Source organism: Suncus etruscus, chromosome 16 (genome assembly GCF_024139225.1).
Source record: "Suncus etruscus isolate mSunEtr1 chromosome 16, mSunEtr1.pri.cur, whole genome shotgun sequence".
Lineage (NCBI taxonomy): Eukaryota > Metazoa > Chordata > Mammalia > Eulipotyphla > Soricidae > Suncus > Suncus etruscus.
In genome coordinates this window covers 19,067,935-19,078,106 of record NC_064863.1, presented here as the reverse complement: position 1 = coordinate 19,078,106, position 10,172 = coordinate 19,067,935, and the positions used below count along the sequence as shown (strand labels likewise).

At 33.6% G+C, this 10,172-nt stretch overlaps 1 non-coding gene across 1 annotated transcript; it reads left to right on the top strand.

The window, feature by feature from the left end:
* Positions 1 to 3,646: 3,646 nt before the first annotated feature.
* On the top strand, positions 3,647 to 3,837 carry LOC126032833 (U2 spliceosomal RNA). Its single transcript, XR_007504010.1, has one exon. It is a non-coding gene; the product is annotated as a U2 spliceosomal RNA (small nuclear RNA).
* Positions 3,838 to 10,172: the final 6,335 nt, after the last annotated feature.

The following is a 10,172-nucleotide window of genomic DNA, read 5'->3' as shown; positions in this document are numbered from 1 at the left end:
CCAGGCCCATGCTCATTATTTTTATCCATAGTATTTTGTAATATAAGACTAGTATAAATATAAATAGCTATCATAAATAAATGGTTGAAAAGAAAGAGAGGGAGTGGGAGAGAAAAAGAGAGAAAGGAAGAAAATAAAAAGGACAAAGATAGAAAGAGTAAAAGAAAGCAGAGACAAGTAGAAAATGAGAGAAAGAAAAAGAAAAAGGTGAAGGAAAGAGATTAAAAAAGAAAGAGAAAAAAGGATAAGAAAGAGAACAAAAAATAAAAGAAAGAAAATGAAAGAGAAAAAAGAAAGAGATGAGTCCAGAGTGGTGGTATAAGCGGTAGGGCATTTGCCTTGCATGCACCAACCTGCCAGTGTTTCTTATGGTCCCCCAAGCCAGGAGCGATTTCTGAGCACATAGCCAGGAGTAACCTCTGAGTGTCCCTGGATGTGGCCCAAAAACCAAAAGGAGAGAGAGAGACAGAAAGACAACAAAGACAAAAAGATAAATAGAAAAATAAAAAATATAAAATAGAGAGAGAAAAGAAGAGAAAGAAATAAAAGAAAGAAAGAAAGATGACGAAAGGAAGAAAGAAAAGAAAGAAAGAAAGAAAGAAAGAAAGAAAGAAAGAAAGAAAAGAAAGAAAGAAAGAAAGAAAGAAAGAAAGAAAGAGAAAAGAAAGAAAGAAGAAAAAAAGAAAGAAAAAAGAAGAAAGAAAAGAAAGAAAGAAGAAAGAAGAAAGAAGAAAGAAAGAAAGAGAAGAAAGAAAAAAGAAAGAAGAAAGAAAGAAGAAAGAAAGAAAGAAAGAAAGAAAAGAAAGAAAGAAAGAAAGAAAGAAAGAAGAAGAAAGAAAGAAAGAAAGAAAGAAAGAAAGAAAGAGGAAGGAAAGAAGGAAGGAAAGAAGGAAAGAAAGAAAGGAAGAAGATAATCAGGAGATGAAAGAAATAAGAATAAGTCAAAAGATAGAGGGAAGAATAAATGACATTTTATAAAATGATGTGGTATAATATAAACCATGATCATTACAAAAGGTTTTGGAGAATTTTAATCTCATCATTTAAATAACTCAATTTTTAATCCTTTATTTCTAAATGTCATTGGATATGAAAGGGCCTAACAGCATAAAGCTGGTCCCAGCTTAAAAACCTTTTTATTTTTTTCTAAAACGTACATGGCATTTTGGGGACAGAAATCAGTAACAATAGTCTTAACTTGGCAATTTAGTGACATCATAGATTGTGTAGTGGTTCTATGCATGCTTTGTGCCACATTGCATTTACATTACTGAATGTCAGATTGTTTCATCAGGACCCAGTTGGGTGGACAGCTTTATATGCTCCAGTATTCTTATTTAGGGGAAAAAAATGAAGGCATCTTTTAGAAATATCAAGGACCTGTTTATTAGGAAGATTTAAAAGTTTTTTAAAGAAGATTTTTCACATCTCTATTTTCTTTTGTAAAAGGTTGTATGCTCTTTCAAGGCTAGAAACGTGTCGTATATATATTCTAGTAAGAGAAAAAAATGAATTAAGAAGATTGTGATCCTCTAGTCCTTATCATTCACATTCTAATGGCCAACCAAGCATGCTGTTTTCCATATTTTGTGTTATTATCAATCATTATTCTATCAGGTCATCAATAAAACAGTCTAAGAACTGCTTTCCAGATGGGTTTAGAAGGTTTCATTACTAATGTATGACTAACCTCTTCCTTTTGGGCTCCCACATGAGTAATCAAAACGCCACCCCAAAAGCCTGTCCAGTGTGATGGTGTTTCTCTCTGCTTGATCTCACAGTGTAACAGATAGTAGCATGGACCTGTTCTCAGGCCCAACCCTGGGAGAAATTCATGCTACTATCTATTACACTGTGAGATGTGAGTCCTTGTCTCCCTTTCTTGCTTGAAGGCATTCATTTATGCTCATTTCCATCCTTCCTCTGATGGATTGATAGAGAATCTTCAATGGGCCATTTGTTTTTCCATCCCTTTTCTTTCTTAGTGGTTGTGGATTCACTTCTGGTGCCAGACTTGAGTCAAGGGTGATTTTAAAGTCTAATATAGCAAGGAAAATCTCTTCTCCCTGTTGGATTTTTTTCCTCACGTGTTTCTTAATATGCAGCATAGGGAGGGGGAAGAGATGAAGTCTGTGGCTCATTTTCAAGGGAGAAATCCAATTTGGATTTTATGGATGTGGCTGTCACTGGCCCGACATTGCTTTATTCTTTCACCAAGGAATCAGCACCAAGGTTTGCTGCCTTTGCTGCTAATGCAGATTTCTCTGGCTATTTGGGGTGAAAGCATTTCTGTTTTTATGTATTGGCGTAATTAACCCTCCTGATCATATCTCAGGAAATGTCCGGATTGGGGGATTAGGATAAACATCTTCAGCCAGGCTTCTGGAGTGAGATCGTTGTGTTTTTATCAAGGCTATGGGGTTTCCTAGTTTTCCCTCTGAATGGGCTCTCTTTTTTCTTGAATCACCAATGGCCAGGCTTAGATGACTGGGTCAAAGTTAAATATACTTCAAGCAATTTATATAAATCCAATATGCTTCTTAATCATGGCTTCTAACACAGTCATTTTCTGTAAGTGCCACAGGTGGGTGGAAACTATGCTTTACCTACATGTTCATAGTACTACAGATTCTTATTGTCTCTCTCAAAAACATTCATTTACTAAGTATAACATGTATTTCCTAAGCATATTCATTGTGCCGATATAGACTTGACCAAACTGCCAGTTGTTTGCAGATACCAGGCCCTTTCCTTTTGCAGAAAGGTATGTGTAGATTAACAGCTAGTTCATTATTAGATAGCATTATAGATGCTGAGGATATAGTAAAATACCTAATGGAAAAAGTTACGCCCTTGTGGACATTAGACTTTAGTAAAGCAAATAGATAATAAAAATTAAATTAGGGGTAAAATAGCAACATTAATAAGTACTTCAAGGAAAATAAAACAGAATAAATACTTTAAGAAAAATAAATTACTCTAAGTCCTTTAAGGAAAATAGAACAGGGACTTAAAATCTGTCTATAATAGAAGGTGGAAAAAAATTTGAATGAGATCTAAATATATAATGGAGAAAATTCCAAGCACCCCTTTTCTTTACAAGCTGTATGACCTAAGTAAATTGCAAGTAATCTCCAAGCCTCAATTTCTCTTAATGTTGTCCAATGATAATAATTTAATTTATATAAATCACAATGCAAATTCATAAAAGCATTCAACAGCATTTGTAATAAATCACTGTTATTAATACATTATTATTATTGTCCCATCAAGACACTTATGCCATATTCTAATTTCAAAGTAAAATAATTGGCATGCTTTGCATGAAGGCACTTTAATTCCTAATGATGCTTAGCACAGTTCCTGCAATATAGTTCATTTCATATCCTGTAATTTTCATTCTGAAATGTCTAAGTAATTTGGACCAGGCACACAATGACTACCTGATCTGTAGTTTTCACAGTGTAATACAAAATATAAGATACATGGAGCAAGATTGCGAGCTCAACAACATGGCTGCATGTTCTATATGTGGGAGGTGAACTTTTGAAGCCCAGAATTATATGGGTCTCTGAGACAGAGACAGAGGTAGTCTCAACCATTTCCAGGTATATTCTAAAATTTACTAAAAAGAAATCTAATATCAATCGCTTCTCGGCCTTTTGGCTAAGATCAAGTGTAGTATCTGTTCTTATCAGTTTAATATCTGATACGTCGTCTATCTGATGACAATATATTAAATGGATTTTTGGCACTAGGAACTGGAATAGGAGCTTGCTCCGTCCATTCCACGCATCGAACTGGTATTGCATTATCTCCAGGAACGGTGCACAAAAAAAAAAAAAAAAAAGAAAGAAAGAAATCTAATATCTATCATCCATCCATCCATCTATCTATCTATTATCATTTACCTATCTATCAATCATCTATTTAAACATAGGTTTTGATTTTAAAATCATCTATTCACTGGAGATTGTATGATATTGTAACTGTTTTGTATAATACTTTAAATTAGCTTCTTTACCTTGATTGTCTATGCTTATTTTGGTATCCTTTTATGAACAATACTTTTATTGACAGAAACTTAAAGTACTAGTAATGAATAGATGATATTGCTTAAATAAATTATATACACAAATATTTTCATCAATAAAACTCATAATGTATAGCTAAGTGTACAGTTATGAGAAATCTTAAAAATAAATCAAGTTATAAAATATTTCTGAAAGAAAATGATTCTAAGTGTTAACAGTTTTAAGTTTGGTAGTGTGATGATAGAATTATGAATAACTGGGGCCGGAGAGATAGCACAGCAGTAAGTCATTTGCCTTGAATGTATCTGATTCGAATAAATGGTGGTTTTAATCCCAAATCCTGGCATCCCATATGTTCCCCCTTCCTGCCAGCAGTGACTTCTGAGCACAAAGCCAGGAGTAACCCTGAACATCGCCGGGTGTGACCCAAAAAACAAAAAGAAAAGAATTATGAATAATTTTAATTTTCTACTTTAAACTTTTCTATATTATCTCTGATATTTCAAGATAAGTATGCATTAGTTTCATAGTGAAATAAGGTAAATTAATAGCAAGTAAGATTAAAGAAAAGAAGAAAATGTAGAATTACTACCCAGTAGTCAAAGGAAAAAGATTAGTTTTGGGTTTTCCTTAGTAAAAACACAGCACACATTTTCAGTTAAAGTTTGATATCCTCATTTTAGGACAATTTTTATCTAAAAAAGGCAGATGGTGGACCATAGTATGGCATATAGGGTATTTGTCATGTCAGCATGTAGCTGACCTGGGTTCAAACTTTAACATCTCGATAGTCTCCCAAACCTTACAACAATGGTTTTTGAGTTCAGAGCTAGAATAAGTACTTATTACCACCAGGTGTGGCCCTCAAAGTAAATAAAAAGTGAATGAAACAAATAGAAAATATTTTCTAGCTTTTAAGTAACTAACTTTTTGACCTAAGTATACAGACTAGAACATAGGTTATTCTATGTCCAAAGATCCCACTTTTCCACACTTCACTGTGCCTACATTTAGGTCATCAAAATAAACTCAAATATGAATATGATAATATAGGAGATAGCAATCTATTCCTCCTACTCTTCAAATTAACTAATAATGTATTTCTGTGACAATTACTAATGTATAAATAATTATCCTCAGAAACTAAGCTTGTGCACTAGGCTCCTAAGATCTAGTCTAACTCAAATATAGCCCTTTGCCTAAACAATGCCTGTCATATTTGTCTTATTTAAATGTAAAGTTAGATGAGTCATTGTTTTTTTTTCCCAAAATTCCTCTTAGTTATGACCCAGTGTAGGTGCCCTTAAATTGTTCAGCTGTTCCTAAAGAACATGAGAATCACGTCCATTCTATTACTGTCACCTTTATAGTGTAATTATATTTGAAGAATTTTCTTGCTTTCTGAACTTCTGTGGATGTATAAAACATCCTATCCAGGGAATAGTTTCCAAAAAGTGACTGATATGTGACAGAAATCTTTGTCTTTTGACATGTAACAGAAATTAAGTTTTCAACAAAGAAAGTTGTTTACCTACTGGACAGAAGAAGTGCAAAAATTTCAAGTAAATGACAATTGGTGGAATGCTTGAGAAAGAAGATGGGAAGAGGGGTGAGAACATGTCACCTGATTTCTACTCTATCTTAGCCCTTTCTTTGGCCTTTAGACAAAATGAATGACAGGTAAAACACAGAACTAGAACTGCAACACACACACATACATACATACACACAGAGGTAGATAATTTTAATCTTTAAATAACTTTCACAGCTTTCAGGCACAAAGCAATTTTCCTATAGAGAAACAAACCCAGGATGTGGTTTCAAGGTAGAGTTCTATTCCCTTGTGTTAAAATGCCTTAATGATCAGGGGGAAAATAGATTTGCATGCCTGCTACTTATGGAAAGCACTTAACACAACAGTAACTCGAGATAAACTTCAGCACAAGTGGATCTGACCTATATGTTGAGTGATTCTGTGTGGTTGACAGCCCCCACAAGTGAGTATCTTTTAATTTAGTCTGTATCAGCTCAGTACAGTTTTAATATAAATTTGAAAGCATCCAAGGTATTGGCAAAATGCTTTTAGTTATTTAGGAATTTGAATGATAAAATTAAAACATAGCTTGATCACAAAATTACTCAGAGAAGTGATACTCAGATAGCAATGCTTTTAGTGAAGTAAGTTGGGTATTTTCTTTCTTTTTTTTCTCAACTCATATCATCAGATACACACACATCACATACACTTAATTCCCACAGTGACATCACCTTAAATTTTGAGTAATACAGTTCAGTTAGAAATATAATTTTGTAAGCAACATCTATCCATTCAAGCCCATTAGTGATGCTTACATAATCTTTTGGCATCAGAGCATTTTCTGGAGTAAGAAGTATGGGTTTCTGCTTCAGTTTAATGTCTCTTGTTTGGAAAAAAAAATGATGGTTGTTTCCTAAAGGTACAATGTAAGATATATTTTTCACTATGTTGACTCAATTATAGATGTTTTTCTTTAAACTACTGGGTGTTGCCCTGAAATGTATAAACTCTGTGAGCAAATATGATCTGGTTGTCATTATTATTTCATAGCAGTCATTACTCTTTTATCACAGCATTTTATTTCTTTTGACGTCACATGGATTCAAACTCCTCAGAAATGCACTTTAGAAAATAGTGGCAAATTAACTATAATTATCATGAAAAATAAGGCCTAGCCTTTATTCACAGTTTCTATGAAATATTTCACAAATCAACGTTTTGATATTTTTGCATTTATCTCATGTAAATGAATGTTTGCTAGCAGAATTATTTATAGTAGACATGTACAGAGGCTTTCATTATAAATTATCTGGTTTATATAATTATTCATAATTCAGATGTAACTCTGCATCAGGGTCTTTTACTTGTAGAATTCAAAATTATGCATTTCTTATAGAGCCCAGCTTAACAAGGAGCTTTTATACAATACTTAATGCCAAGTTGAACATTTAATTGATATGGTGATGAACTGTGATAAAATTGATGGCATGATATGGTGATTAATTGATAAAAATACTGTTTATAAACATTATTCACTGTGGACAGGATGGGGAATAGAACAGCGGGAAGATCTTCACATGACACAGGAAGATCTATCTGGGGTAGATCCTCAGTACTGTATTTGTACACCCCCCCCCCCGCACCCATATTCTTGCCAATAGTAAGCCCTAAGCATTGTTAAGTAGGGCTGAAAAGGAAATAAAGGAAAAATGAAAGAAAGAAAGAGAAAGGAAGAAAGAAAGAAAGAAAGAAAGAAAGAAAGAAAGAAAGAAAAGAAAGAAAGAAAGAAAGAAAGAAAGAAAGAAAGAAAGAAAGAAAGAAAGAAAGAAAGAAAGAAAGAAAGAAAGAAAGAAAGAAAGAAAGAAAGAAAGAGAGAAAGAGAGAGAGAGAAAGAGAGAAAGAGAGAAAGAAAGAGAATGAAAAAGAAAAGAAAAAGAAGAGAAAGAAAGAAAGAAAGAAAGAGGAAGAAGGAAGAAAAGAAAGAAAAAAGAAAGAAAAGAAAGAAAGAAAGAAAGAAAGAAAGAAGAAAGAAGAGAGGAAAGGAAGGAAGAAAGAAGAGAAAAAGAGAAAGAAAGAAAATATGAATGAATGGGTGAAAAAGAAAGTGTTTCATTAGAGTTCAATATTTGAGCTATTGAATACATTTATAGCTAAAAATACTTCCATTTTGGGACAAGTGTATCAATTTATCTTGTCCTTGATTTTCTCATTTATGAGAAAAGTTAGATTATGAATTACTTTTTACATATATTTTTTTGGAAACATGTTTTGTCCAAGTTGCTTTTGTACAGAGGTGATCCCCAAGTACTTGAACAGAGAAACAATGGGCAAAATATATTAACATTGAAAGATCCAATTCGTCATTTTATAAATTTTTATTGTCTTTTTTTTTTTCTCTCCTACACTTGTTTTTTCATTTTTATGTTAGGTAGTTCCTGATTCTGAGAGCTGGTTAAAACAGTCACATCTTAACATAATTTATCAAATACACACACACTCACACACACACACACACACACACTCACACACACACACACACGACTAATAAAAAAATGCCAGAGAATCACTGATTCCTTAAAATATAGGTTGATTTTTAATCTTTTGTGTGTGTTCTTTTTAATTTTGTTATTGAGTAAACCATAGTCAAATGTATTGGGGTGCTCAGGACTTACCCCGGGCTTTGTACTTAGGAATTATACCTGTGTCTTAAGGGTGCCAAGAATTATTACCAGGGCCAGCTGTGTACAGGGTAAGCACTGCCATCCTTATCCCAAGACAACCACCTTAAGAGCTACTTGAATTCCAAATGTAGTTTTATTCACCACCAAAACGAGTTATTAGAGAGCCTGTAATTCTACTGAGTGGAGTTTCAAAAAAAATAACTCATCATTCCTTAAATATTTTCTACCAATTATGGTGTACATGTTCTTTTCCAAAGAACACCTTTTCTTAGGCAAATTCCTTTCATTTCTTCAAGATCAGCCTTCCCAAGAAAACTTTATCTTTCTACTCAAAGAAGGGATATTCTGTTCTTAGTTCTTCCTTTATATTTTGAGAAAAATTTACACACTATAAATTTAAAAGTAGCTTTCCATGTGCCAGTCTCTCTGTACAATTTAAAATGGTGGTAATTTAGTACATCTAATTTATCTTAAGAGGATTTATTAACCTGCCCCTGTAAGATTCTAGAGCCCACCTAATCTCCCATTCCAAGGTAAATCCAAGAATTCTCTTGAGTTATATTTTTGACCTTTTACTATTACTATGAAAACGAGTCTGCTACTTTGTATTTTAAGTCCAGAATCTCCCTAGAGAATCTTCCTAAAGTTTTTAGTCCTTTTAAAAATGAAGCTTATCAGAGGAGAGGTTGAACAAGAAAGCTTTAGGTCCTGTGATGTTAATTATTTTTAAAAGTTGAATAGATTATCATATTTTAAAACTTAAATAATAATTTCCTTCATGTTACTCCTCTGATTATCTGCATATATTACTAAACAACTTGTGGTCTAAATTCCTAGTGCCTGTTCATGGTCTTCTAGTCTTCACAAGAAAGCTGACTAGCTAATACAAGTGCTTGATTAGCAGTTGACAATTCCCAAAGGAGATATTTTCAAAGTATGGCATTTTGCATTAATTTTATCATCTCTAAATTTATCTCAGACATCTCTCTTCACATGGCTAGGAGTCTGTGTGTATAGATTTCATATTTAACAGTAGATTGGATCACATATTTACAGCAGCCCTTAGCAACTAGCTAGAAATGTCAAGTGTATTTCCTAAGTGCTTAGAAAATGACTTTTCTTTACCCACATCCTCCAACCTCTCTTTCTAACAAATCACCATTAGTGGGGATCTTTAACAATCAGACCTTTCTAAGTCTGAGTCTGTCATTTACTTGGAAGACATGTTGACTGCAGCAAACAGTCCCCCATCATCAAGTTTTCCAGATGTTTGCACAGCGGGTTCTGTGTTTTTAAACTATCTAAATGAATGTCCCAAATGACAAATGTTCATTTTCAAAATTAAAGCTTATTACGAATTACCTGCCAAGTACCATGTGTCAGGAGAGACTGAATGAGTTAGAAATTTTGTCCATTGAGAATGAATAATAAAAAAACATAAATGAGGCAAGCTATTATACATCCTGGAGGTTCAGTAATTTGCTAAAAGCTGTTGTACTAATACTTATGATTTACTTTAATAAGATGGTCTATTCTTACCTTTTTCCATAGTGAAGTTCCTGTTAGGTGAATTCCGGAGTCTCCTGAGTACCATTTGATGTGATTCTGGAGGACTCCAGCATTTAGGGTCTCAATTTTGCATCATCCATGACTCAAACTGGACTATCAAATTGGTCTATAACTATTGGTTGGGAATTCAGAACCCATGGGTTTATTTTGAGAGGCACCAACCCAAAAAAATGAAAAAGAAAAGATAATAAGAATCTCTAATTTGAAATTGTCTTTCATTTTTTTTTTTTTTTTTGGCTACACCAGGTGACGCTCAGGGTCCTGGCTATGTGCTCAGAAATCACTCCTGGCTTGGGAGGCCATCTGGGATGCCAGGGGATCGATCCGTGGTATGTCCTAGGATAGCGCGCC